The sequence below is a fragment of the Eubalaena glacialis genome, chromosome 4 (genome assembly GCF_028564815.1).
Source record: "Eubalaena glacialis isolate mEubGla1 chromosome 4, mEubGla1.1.hap2.+ XY, whole genome shotgun sequence".
NCBI lineage: Eukaryota > Metazoa > Chordata > Mammalia > Artiodactyla > Balaenidae > Eubalaena > Eubalaena glacialis.
Window position 1 is genome coordinate 37132896 of NC_083719.1, and position 13377 is coordinate 37146272.

Genomic DNA, 13377 nt, shown 5'->3' on the forward strand with positions numbered 1-13377 from the left:
GTGTCAGCTCAAATCCTGCTCTGCCATTTACTACCCCTTTGATCCTAGACGACGTGCTTTATGTCTCCATACCTCCATTTCCTGACCTAAAAATGGGGATATTAATAATAATGTATTATACTTCAGGCTCCAGATTATTAAATGAGATAATGCATATAAAGAGCATAAAACAGCACTTGGCACTTACTGAGTGCTCAGTAATTTATTACTTATTAGCTACTTTATTATTGTTATAATTTTCATTTTAAAATGTGAAAATAAATAATTTTCATTTTAATAACTGGCCAGAGATATTAATAATAATAACAATAAATACTATGATTATTGTTGCTAGCACTATTATATATTCTGCCAGAATCTGAAAGAGAAGTAGGCTAAAGGGACCCTTCACGGTACATGAAAATCTGAAAAAGACATTTATGAATAATAAATAATTAATAAATAATAATAATTAGCATTAATATTATATAAGATTAATATACTGTATAATAATATAATAAACCATAGATCATAAAGTTAAATATTTTTCATTCATTATCACATAGCACTAATTGTCATATTCATATTAAACTTACATGTATTCTCACTCCACATATCAAGATACAGCTATTCACCTATATATAAACAGCAGGAGGAAGAATGAGAGACTTAAAGAGTCTAAACAGGTCAAAGATGGTAAAAATAACTCTTGGATAATTGAGAGTATTATTACTTTTTTCAATGGACTGCTATCTCCTCAATGTCTATCACTGGAAAGCCAGAACATGTGTTATAATGTATGTATAGTCATTTTAAAATGATTTTCTCTGTTTCCAGAGAACAGTTTGAAGCAATCATTTTCTTATGGCTCATGACTGACCAAGAATGGTGACTCATACTCAGAGTGCTGGCCATTTTCTTCTTCATTTTGATACAACAGGGAGATTGCAACTCTGTAAAACAGTTAACTCTTGTAATCATTTAAAAATACATTTTTATCTCATCTGCTCTGATTGCTAAAGTACCTATGTAAATTTTGTTAAAACTCATATAAAGTCAAAAAACATAGTTTACTGCCAAACTGACAAAACACCAAGAAACTGCTCAGTTTTGTGAAAGTTTTTCAAAATTAGTAAGCTATAAAAGCAAGTGGCAATTTACAGGTCTTGGATAGTCTGTTGCTATGCAAGCTAGTGTCTAACATGTCAGTGGGACCAATGTGCTAAGATATGGTATATGGACAGACTCTACTGCTGTTACTTTGTTGTTGTATTGATGACACTTCAATGAGTGGGACTGTTGTCTGTCTCTAGAAGCATTTTTGTCCCTGGTATATATGCATGCTGTGGTTTTACACTGTATAGGTAATAGTGCCCCTTAAAACTTTAGTTTAAAATAACTGGGGAAGTCTTCATGTTAGAAAGAAATGGAGAGCTGCATTTTCCCCAAACTAATAGTGATCAGCTAAATTATAATCATAAAATTTTATAATTTGACATTTTTCAAAAGTAAAATTAATGAATTAGAATTAAAGATTCACATAGATTAAAAAAAAAACTTCCATTGGGGATAACCATTGGTGACATTAATAAGAGTAATTTTAGTGACACAGTACAGGTGGAATTCAATTACAAGTGAATTGAAGAAGAAAGAATGGGCAATAACTAAATGAAGGTGAATGTCAAGACTTTTGCTACAACCTTGACTGTGAATAGAAGAATGATTTAAGGAGGTGCCTTAAGAGGGAGGGAGGCTGTATGAAGTGAGACAAACTCAGGAGAGGAGGAAGAGAAGTATAATGATAGCCTTAGACAACAGGGTCACCTCTCTCTCAGATCAGAGGAAAAAAGGTAAAAATTGTAAGGTTAAATGTGTATGTTGTGGTGAAACTATGAGGAGGGAAAATTGAGTGCATTAATGCCTGAAGACCGCTCTTTTTCTAAGCAGAAAATGCTAAAAGTGAAGGTGATCTGAGTGGGACATGTGCTTAGGGGAGGCGCTGCGTTTCTGCCCCTTCAATTCCCTCATCTATCGACTCTATATATCTCTTAGTATTTCTACTTATTTGTTGTACCTGCATTTACATATGTGATAGCTGTTGGTGTGGTGTACTTTGTTCTGTTTCACTTTCCCCAAATGGTTTTATTAATTTTTTATTTTTAATTTTATTACTGGATCTATAAAGAAATAAAAAAGAAGTAAAATGAAAACATAATCTCAGTTATATCTAGTTTATCTGAGATAGTTAAAGAATACCTTTCCCTATGAATATATTTTCCATATAACTGAAACATAACCCAAACTAGAAAATTAGAACTAGAAAAATAGAAAATAATCATTTTTGATGGGAAACTTTTTAAAGTGTTTGATAACATTGGCCTCGTGTCAGTAATTTGGGGAATATACTTTCCTATCTGAGTTCTTTCACTTTTTCCCTAGTTTCCCAATAAAAGGTGCTGTCAAGTGCCAGGTGTGTAGCCATGTTAGGACTTGTACGAAGCTGACATATGAAAGTAACAAGATAGAAACACCATATCTGGTTTATAAATACAATTAAACCATCTATTTATAGTAAATGTCAATATATAGCTAGTAAATGGCTCTAGTATGAAATATACATATGGCAAAATGTATGTTCCCCAAACCTTACAAATCACTGTTATTTGCATTAGAGTATCTTTATATAGCGTAAGAGAGTAGCGCTCTTAGATATCTGCTCACTGGCTACCTGCCAAAACTCTCCCTGTCATCTTTCCAAAAAGATTCCTGACAGAACTTAGAAGAGTGGTTTTTAAAAGTTAATGTGCTTCAGAATCATTTGAAAATCTTGTTAACAATTAGGATGGAGGGGTCTTGCTCCAGAAGTTTCACTATCAGAAAACTGCTCTTGTTAGCAAATTCTCCTGGTAATTTGGCTACATGTAGTCCTTGGAACACACATCTAGATGGCTAATATTTTCTATTTATCTCTATCAACTTAGCTGGAAGCAGGCTATATTCCTTGTAATTTTCATCAGTAGCCAAAGATTTTTTTAAGATAATTGATAGTCTTCCTCACAGACAACTTTGAAATTACCTTCTGTTAAGACCTAGTCCCTGCCCCAGGGCTGTTCTGTTATACAACATTAAGCATTCTATACTTATTTATTCATACACACACTATAATATCTTATGCATAGCATTTGTGCAATCGTCTCTATATGATACAAAATTCACATTAAATTCAAGTTGATTAAAACTATGTTCTACACATCCTTATCTTTTTAAACAAAATAAACTCACCATAAATTAAATGATTCCTAATAGCACCCATTGTTACACTGTTAGGCAATACAATTTTTGTCTTCTTTTACATTTTTCTGTGCCATTCCCTATGGGTGTCTTGCCCATAGTAGGTGCTCAGTAAATATTTGTGGAATAATCAAGTTAATTGTACAGTAAATAAGAATCCAAAGGCTATGAATTAGGGCCTAGAATTAAAGTATAGGTCTTCAGTGCAGATTGATGACATTCCTTTAGCATGATAAAACTATGATTTAGTGTCCCAGTTTCAGAAAGTTAAGGCTGATGGAAAACTAATTATTTAAAGTGTTGTAGTTCTATTTTTTGTTATTAAAAATAGATAAATTCTCCATGTTCACACATTTTTATATAAATACTTTATGAATCAATTACCTTTCAGTTCTTTGTTTAAAAATAAAAATTACTTATTTGTAATCTATTATTTGAGTAGGTAAACAAATAAACAGAGCATATTTTAAAAATATAGCCTTTTTGTATAAAGACATGTAAAAACAGACCTTTATATCTTCTTAGTAATTTCTTATCATGTTGTGGAAAATAGCCTATCATTACTCCATAATATAATAATTTTTCTTTTTGTGAAAAGCACTTTTTAATCCTGCAACTTGTATGATAAAATATCACTTATATTTACTAATTTAGGGTTCTAGAATATATCTTACATTTATATATTACTTGTTACAAAAACTCACATTTAGATTACACTTTAGATGTTATCTTTAACACGCTACCTTAATTGAGGTCATCAGCATTCCTACATGATGAGCTTGATATTACAGTATGAATATTTTATGCTGTAATTTGAAATTCTCTGAGCCATCAATTCATAGGAATTTGTTTATTTGCATTAATGTGGGTCAATGATCTGTGTCTCTCCCTGGCTATTTGTTTATTGGAAGAGAAGAAGGACGATGGCAGATAAATAACATTTTTTTTTCCACATTTGTTTCCTCACAAAGATTTAGTCATAAATTCAACTAACGCAATTCAGTCAGTTCCCTAAATCAGAAATGAATGGTTGCTTTTGGTATAAAGTTATACTCAGATAATTTAATGACTTGCTCATATATGCTGCTCATTTCTTGTATAGGAATAAAATTAAGTTGGAAAAAGGAAATAAAATTTCACAGTATTGATTATAGTACATGTTGCTTCTTTTTGAAGCCCATAGTCTTCTTTAGCACATTTTTATTAATTTTAGAGGTAGAAATAATTGATAAATTTCTTATTCAATTCAAATGAATAGTCATTGAGATTAATACTGAAGTCTCTGCATCTCTTGATATGCTTTAGGTAAGCATAAACCTTATGATTTCTCTTTTTTTGTTGAGTGGGTACACAGAAGCTGCTATAATTATGTAGAACCACACCCTTCATATAAAACACACATTCTACAGTCCTTAAACAGAGGTTGTTTAAAGCACATAGCACAAATTTGATTTAGACAAGGTAAGGCATTCTCGAGTTATCCAATAGTTTGGGACGACCATGATAAAAACCTGAACTAGATTTATGCACCTAAAATCTGCCTCTGCCTGTCCTTTGCTATTACCACAGGGGATTAGGGATGGGTGAACCCAGCCGTGTTTTGGGTTCATCAAACATCTTGAACTACTTTTCCAATGTTCTGGGTTAGGCAAAACCCAAAATGTGTTTTGCCAAGCACATTTTCTCTTAATTCTTAAACCCAGGAGTATTTTAAGGTAAATTTAATCCATATGCTTCTGATTCATTTACACTAAACTCATCAAAATGTTCTATCTTAAGAGCTATCTAATGTGCAAGAAGCTTTTTGAATATTTTATAAGCCTTTTAAAGTCAAATTCATTGGACTTTTACATTCAGATGGACCAAGAGCAAGTGAACTCAGACCCCAAAACAATCAAGTTTGGTTGCAAAGTCTAAAACATCAAGGTTTGTGACGGTTCTAAACTTGGCTGTGCATAGCTCAATCCTTGGTAAGAATATATATTAACATTATTTTTGCACAATGTAGACTGTGTAACACAATGAGTAGTGAATAAAATGCAAAATAAGGCATGGAAATATAAAGAAGCCAAGTGACAAATAATTCAAAGCAGACTGAATGTCTGTTCTTTAGCAAGAACCATGCACGAGCTAACATAATAGAGGATGACACTGCATCTGTTTTCATTTTTCTTTCTTTTGGGAAGACTTTCTTCTTTTTGGACTGTATTTGGACTCTTCTACAGTTCTCTTCCATTTCTATCTTTCGGACAGTCACAGAACTTACAGCTAGCATTGTAGCACTAACATTGAATAAAAGAAAATTATGTTTAATTATGTTTAATATCATATACAAGGGCTCATTTTTGTCATGAAAAAGCTAAAATGGATTACTAACTTTATTTCTTAAGATATCATTATAAATTTTAGGTTTGCAAAATAACGAACAGGTTGAGATTCATTATGAATTTCACAAATCAAATTCACTATCAAAACCCCAACTCTTGTAAATTTAGGCTGGATAATACTTACTAAAATTTGTAATAAATAAGAATCCCATTTGATTATATATAGGTAAATTCATTTTGATCTCTTTTGATTCTTTCTATGTGATTTGGAAGACCAGACTATATTTAAGGTTTGTACATAATGGTAGTTAGGGGCTTAGCTATGTAAATAAGAAAACTAAGTAGTAAAGTAGAATAAGAGAAAGTAGAATAAAAAATTGGCATGAAGAAATAATTTATTACATGCTAAAAAGCTAAAATCTTGTTCCTACTTTTCAGTTATGAACATTTCTAAAAATTAGACCCAGACATTGAATAAAGTTAAATAAAAATCAATAATAATTTTAGCATAAGCTTTGCACATAAGAAAAGTTTGTTTTTCCTACTGTTGTTGTCATCTCAAAAAGCATTTTAGTGGCTTTCCAAATATCTGTTGTAATAAGACACAAATGATAATAAATATCTTTATAATCAGTATCTCAAGCATCCTATATTCTCTTTCAACACTTTCTCAGAAATGTTGAGGAGTGACATAAATGAACACATCAATGGAGAGCAGGAGGTAGGAACAAGTATATTGCAGTGAGATTGAAATTCGTTACTAAAATGACACACTTGAACATTTTTTTCCCTTTCTCTATATGCCATATTTTTGTTTAATAATGCCATACTCAGATAATAGTTTTTAAGAGTTAGGGCTTTGGCAGTAGTATATTTTAGTGTTCAACCCTCACCAGCTGGTTAACTTTGAAAATTTTTAAATCATTTTTAATCTCAATTTTCTCCTCTGTAGAATGAGGACAAAAAGCAGGATTCTTAAAATTATTGCAAATGACAATATACATGAAAAGCTTAATATCAAATGAACTTAAGACCATGTGATAAGTGCCAAATAAATAGTACCTGTAAGATGGACAATCTACTTTTTTTTTTTTTTTTTAACTCTCAGGGATGGATTATCTACTACCAAAAAAGGTAATGCCTATTCCAATTATGCAAGACTTCTTGCTGTGTCAGTTTGGCTAGGTGACAGTCCCCCGTTATTCAACCAAAAACTAACCTAGATGTTTCTATGAAGGTATTTTCTTGATGTGATTAAGATCCATAATCAGTTAGTTTCATTTAGGTAAGAGAAATTATCCTAGATAACCTGAGTGGGTCTGATTCAATCAGTTGAAATGCCTGAAGAGCAGAGCTGAGGCTTCCCTGATGAAAAAGAAATTCTGCCTATGGACAGTAGTATTTGACCCTGACCAAGAGTTCCAGCCTGCCTTTCCCGATAGCCTGCCCCATGGATTTTGGATGTGCCCAGCCAGTCCCCACAACTGCATAAGCCAATTCCTTGCAACAAATCTCTTAAAACAGATCTCCTGTTTCTGCTTCTCTGCTTGAAACCTGGCTGTTGCATGAATTTATTCAGCAAATACTAAGTGTTTTCTGTGTCTCAAATCAAGTATTATTCTAGAAACCAAGGACTCTATACAGAACAAATTAGATATTTCCGCTGTCATCACTGAACCAACAGAGGATATTTCCTGAGATAAATTATAATATAAATAAATATTTAAATTAAAATAATAAAAAGTGCTTTGAAGTAGAAGAGATAGCACATTATTTTAATATTAGCCTTTTTAGTTTCCATATGGAACCATTTAAAATTTTTTCTAGTGAATTTAAATCATACTTTTATCTTAATTTAGCGAGTTTTTTGTTTCTGTGAATCTAAAGTTTCTATTATTTAAAGGCAAATGTAGATTTTCTTCTAAGTGGAAAAAATGTAAAAATTTAAACTTTCTGAGTTTAATGTATTCAGTGAACAAACATTGATACATTGATTGAGTGCTTCTAGGTACATGAAATTGAGGTGAACAAGGCAGGGAAGGGCCATTTTACCTGCATCAGGATCTAATGTGTTACCCAAGTGATCGTCATTGTCATTTTTTTTATTGTATTGTCGTGTAGCTAATATGATGTGCTCATTCATGTGACTACAACATAAAAAACTCATACTTTCAGTGGGAAATACTTAATCATTAAATGTCTTTATCAGAATAATTAGAAGATCCTTTAAAAAGTAAAAAGAATTTTCATCATTAAACGTTGAAAATAAGGATTAAAATTTTGTGATTTGGTATGTGTTTCTTATTTAAATCTTGAAGGAATAAACAAACACATCATCAGTAAGCAAATTTGAAGGGGATCCAACCCTTCAAATGGAAAGTGTTACAGATAATTTTTCTATTAAAAACATTATTTTCAATTTCTTCTATGCTATTCCAATATCACAGGCAAGTTAGCCTTTAAATCATGTGTGCTTAAATTCACAAAAGTTTATTACAGTTTCTCGTTTATAATTTCACAAAATTTTCCAGAAATTAGCAATTTGATTGGAAAAAAATGAAATGTTTTCCCTTTTCTTTGATTGTCTGTGAACACACACCTCCTGCCCCCGTGAGCAATCAAGAGGACCATTTTACATGCCTGCTTAAATTTCAAATCGCCAAGCCCTTTAGTGGCCGAGCCCTAGCCTAGAATTTGATCAGATATTAATCAGACTTAAAAAATAAGAGCTTTCTTCAATTATAAATGTAAATACTTTCTTACTGAATTGGATCAGTATAAGACAAAATATGATATTTTCATTTTTAAAATAATCGTTTTGGTAACTGGGAAAGCAAGGTGTTCGCATTTTAAACATGGATATTCAATTTGCAAATGCTTTTTAAAAAATTATAACTTTTCACAAACATGTTTTTTAATTACCCTGAACAGAAAGGAAATGTAATATGGAAATCTCCAATTTCTCAGACTTTAGTAATTTCGAAGGTTGAAACAGTTGCTATATTGTGAATTTTTTTTTTTTTAAAGAAAAAGACATTTGCTATACAATCAGCAAATGTCAACAGCTTTCTAGGAAGAACATTAAAGGAACAAACTTTTCTACATTAAAGGAACAAATCTTTTCTAGGATTATTCATGTATAATGAAACAATTTAACTATCATAGAAATTGGAGCCAATACAATTGGTAATTGATGTCATTAAAACTAATGCTTATTGCAGATTTTACCAATAATTGTCATGAATGGGCTGTTGGTGCACCAAGAAATCTTAAAGTTGTTTTTACTTTTACAACTAGTTTTATATTACAGCCATTCAAATATTTATAAAAATTCAAATATTTGTAATTATATATTATAAATTATGAATTAATTTTATCCTTCATATAGACATTCTTAGCTCCTCTTTACTCTACTCTACCCTACAATTAGCTCATTTTCTATTTGAGTCATGATGGAACCTATTGCTTTATTGTATGAACCCTCTGAGCCAAAACACTCTTCCCTAATTAGCCTAGTTTCAGTCTTTTTTTTTTTTTTTTTTTTTTAATTTAATTTATTTATTTAATTTATTTTTGGCTGTGTTGGGTCTTCGTTTCTGTGCGAGGGCTTTCTCTAGTTGTGGCGAGTGGGGGCCACTCTTCATCGCCGTGCGCGGGCCTCTCACTATCGCGGCCTCTCTTGTTGCGGAGCACAGGCTCCAGACGCGCAGGCTCAGTAGTTGTGGCTCACGGGCCTAGTTGCTCCGCGGCATGTGGGATCTTCACAGACCAGGGCTCGAACCCATGTCCCCTGCATTGGCAGGCAGATTCTCAACCACTGCGCCACCAGGGAAGCCCCTCATAGTCTTTTGAAAATGCAAGTACCCACAAATTAATAATGCAGAACTCCTTAGTAATTCTCATGAAAAGGATTTTATGTAAAATTAAGGAAATATAAAAAAGACCAAAGCTCCCAAAGCACCTCATTTAAATGCTGTGTAGTTTGCAAAGAGCAATTAAAGTGATTCTACACGTTACTTTCCTTCAGTTTTTCTTCTTTGTAAACATGTCCGAATAAAACAAATGTTTACACACAACCAAGCAATAGATCAATATGGAGTGAAGTAAGGAAGAAAATATTGAAGGAAAATCTGTAAGCAGTTAGAAGACATGGAATTTTGAACCTTAAGCACCATGGTCCATAATGAACAAATCATGCCAGACCATGATGATAGGCCTGTTTGATAGAGTTGCAAAACTAATTGGATGAAGAGGATGGAATTGACGTCATGTATTTGGGCTTCAGTGAAGCATTTGAAACAGTGGATCATGAACTTTTAGTTGCAGATTAATTATAATTGTTTTGGATGAGAACAGAGTCACATGGATTGGGAGCTGGCTAAAAGATCATAAACAAAAATAATAAATGGCAATGAATCCAGCTGAGGATAACTGCAGCAGGTTTTCATAATGGTCAAAGTTTTGTAAATCTCTATTTATTTGTTGCTAAAGACTATTTTTCCTCAATAATTTTGAAGTAGAAGTGTTTTCAGAGGTACCCAATATAGTACCCAAAGAAAACAATCAGATCAAAATATGAGTTCATGTGAATCAATATCTAATTTAGAATTTATGTTTGACTTAGGTTGACTTTTGAAAATGTTATGTAAAAAAGTAGGAGTGCATAATATTCAGGCAATAACTAGTGTCAATAGAACAGAATATTTTAAATATTTTAGGTGTTATTAACTATATATCTTACCCCCTTAGTAAAGTAAGTTCAGTAGCACCTCTATTAGAAATGTATCAAAGAAAAAAACTAATCTTTTAATTTTTATAAATAATGCCTGTGATTTCTCTATATTTGTTTAAATTAAATGGATTTTTATAGTAATAGGAGAACAGCATAACAAATTTAAAACATAATATACACCATACAGATTTTTTTTAGCTTTTTTTAAAATTCACAATACAAATTTTTAAAACTGCTAGGAGACTATCAGAAGCTAACACTGAAAGTTAGATTCTTTTATGAAAGAAGAAGGAAATTATATATAGATTTTTTTTTTAAACACCCAAATCGCTTTTATTAGAGGGAGATGGGGGGAACAGGAGTGGGGGAAGGTTCTCCAACTACACAGCTTGTTCATTGGCGTTGCTTCCTGAGTCCTGTGGCTTCATCACACAGAGCAGGCAGCTCAGGTGGGCTGGAGAAGGGCTCAATGCACAGGGCTTCAAATGCTTCATCTGCCCGGAAGGCTAGCTCCACAGGGGCTGCGGCCTGAGGCCTTGCTCTCTGGCTGGTGAAGCTACACTCACCGAATGTCTTCCCGTCGTCCTTGTACAGCTGCTACTCTTCCAGCGGCCGCTTGAGCTCGATCACGTTGCTCTGCTCCTTGACATCCGTGAAGATGGTGGTCTCATGGCAACGGATCATGAGAAACACCTCCATGGCAGCGGAGGCCTCTCCCCGAGATTTATAATGAAATACGACAGAACAGCTTTTCCGAATTGTGGGCTACGAGATAATTTTAGAAGTTATGCAATAACGTTTTAAATTGTATGCATTTACCTATATTAGGGGAAAAAGGGATTAAATGACATAAATATTACTTAAAATATATTTGAATTCAAACAAGTATGTTATCTCAAGAAAAATATTCAGTGAAAGATGGTACAGTAGTATAAAATATGCCAAAATTCAGGTAATTGGTACACAGAAGACCAATGTTTGGGAAACGTTGCATTTAAAAAGCCAATATTGTCTTATCCATTGAACCAAAGATAGGTTTAATTACATGAAAGGGTAATGTATTGAGACCGATAATGGCAAGATTCTGAAGGAAAAATAAGATCAAAATGTTAAACAAATAAACAAAAATAAGTTTCATAACATTCTATATAATCCCCAAATTTCCCAGCTCCAGCAGACAGCTCATTTAATTAAACAATATTCCATTAAATTTTTAGCATCACAGCAAATGAACCTGAAGATTTTACTAAGATTTAACCTACTGAAGTGATAAATTCTGACATTTTTACCCCTTCCAATTTTTAAACATCAATAGAATGAAATAAAAGCGTATTAAACCTAGAATAGAAAAAAATTATTGTCACCATTAAGTTTACTTTAAATGAAAAGGGTACTTTTGCTGCTTGTAACTGAACTCTTAGTTGAATGAAAACTACTGCTCTAAGATTATATCACCACTTATTTTTATTTATAAAACCTAAAAAGATAGAGGCACAAGAGAGCTAGAGTAAAATACACACATTGAGGAAAAGGCAAATTTTAAAATATTTTACCCAAGTAGAAGCAATGGAAACTTTTGGTTTGCACAACAGCCTCCCAAGGGTAAAGGTGGGATTTACATCACTGGTTGTACTTAAAATTCACCCTGAAGAGCACTGAGGCCAACATTTAAGAGAATTCTCACAGGAGAGATTAGATGACCTGTCATGGCTTTCCATTTCGTATTTACATGATTTTGTTGTCCTAATAATTATTCTTTTGGAAAACAATTTGCTGGCAACTTAAGGTTTTAGTTATATCCTTGGGAGTTGTCTGGCTGTGTTCAGCTAGAGTTGAGCTGTCATGTCTAAAATGGCGAAGTTAGGAAAAGGCACACCATGGATCCCAGCCTTTCCTTGAGCATTTCTGCTTACAGAGGCAGTGTTAATAATTCTCAGCTTTTGGAAATGAAGAATAAGCACTACATTTTACCTTGCAGATGGAATAATAATAATGACATTAACTCTATCTACAAATATCTCCTACTTCATCTTAATTCTTGGTTTGAATAAGGTCATGACCTTTGTGTTATCATATTTTTGCTTGAAACATTAGCATATATTTATTGATTCATTAATTCTTCCATTTAGGAAATATTTCCAGTGTCTGCTCTGGTAGTTGTGCTGGATATTGAAAACACAGTAATAAAAAAATACACATCCTTGATGCCACCAGAGGGCATAATCAGGCAAATGAGTAATTATAATAAAAGTAGTAAGTGCTCTGATTAGAAAGTAACAGATGTTTTGGGACTATATTGGTGGGACACCCAGCTCAGCCATCATGTTGATCGCAGGGGTGATGATAAAAAGTATCTCAGAGCAAATAATATATATGTGTGTATGTGTGTGTGTGTGTATATATATATATATATATAGCATATATAAACATATACATAATACACGTATATGCTACATATATTATATAACTATGCTATATACACTAGGCAAAGAGTACAGCTTGTCTGGAGGCTCCAAGGTAAGAGAGTATGAAATGTTTAAGTAGACAAAAGATGTTTAATATGCTACAGAGTAGAGTTTGAGAGGAAAATGATAAAAGATGAAGCTAGAAGGACTCCAAATGTTGCCTGCTTTACAACTCCAGGGGCCCCATTCATGTGGACTGCGTCACCCAGGTGAAAGAAGTAGTGATTTTAGTTAGGCTAGAAACAGTGAGGATGGCAAGAAGTAAAATGAGCCAAGAAATATTTAGGAGGCAAATTAAACAAGACTTAATGATTGGATACGGAGAACAAAAGAAAAGGAGATAAGATATTTTGCTTTATCAGTTGAGGTGTAGATGGTACTGCCTTTAACTAAGATGAGAAACATTGAAGGAAAAATCGATTTCAGGTAAAAAAGCTTTCTTAAGGTGGTTTGAACTTGTTGACTTTGAGGTATGCCTGGGAACTCTAAATGGGTATTTCTTGCAGGCAGTTGGATATGCAGATTTGCAATTCAGAAGAGGAATCTAGATTAGATACATGTTTTGAATAGATGATAATTGAAA

General features: G+C 32.8%; 1 pseudogene; it reads right to left on the reverse strand.

Annotated features, from left to right (window-relative positions):
- Positions 1-10682: 10682 nt before the first annotated feature.
- Positions 10683-13377, reverse strand: part of LOC133089670 (elongin-B-like) — a 54769-nt pseudogene continuing 52074 nt past the window's right edge.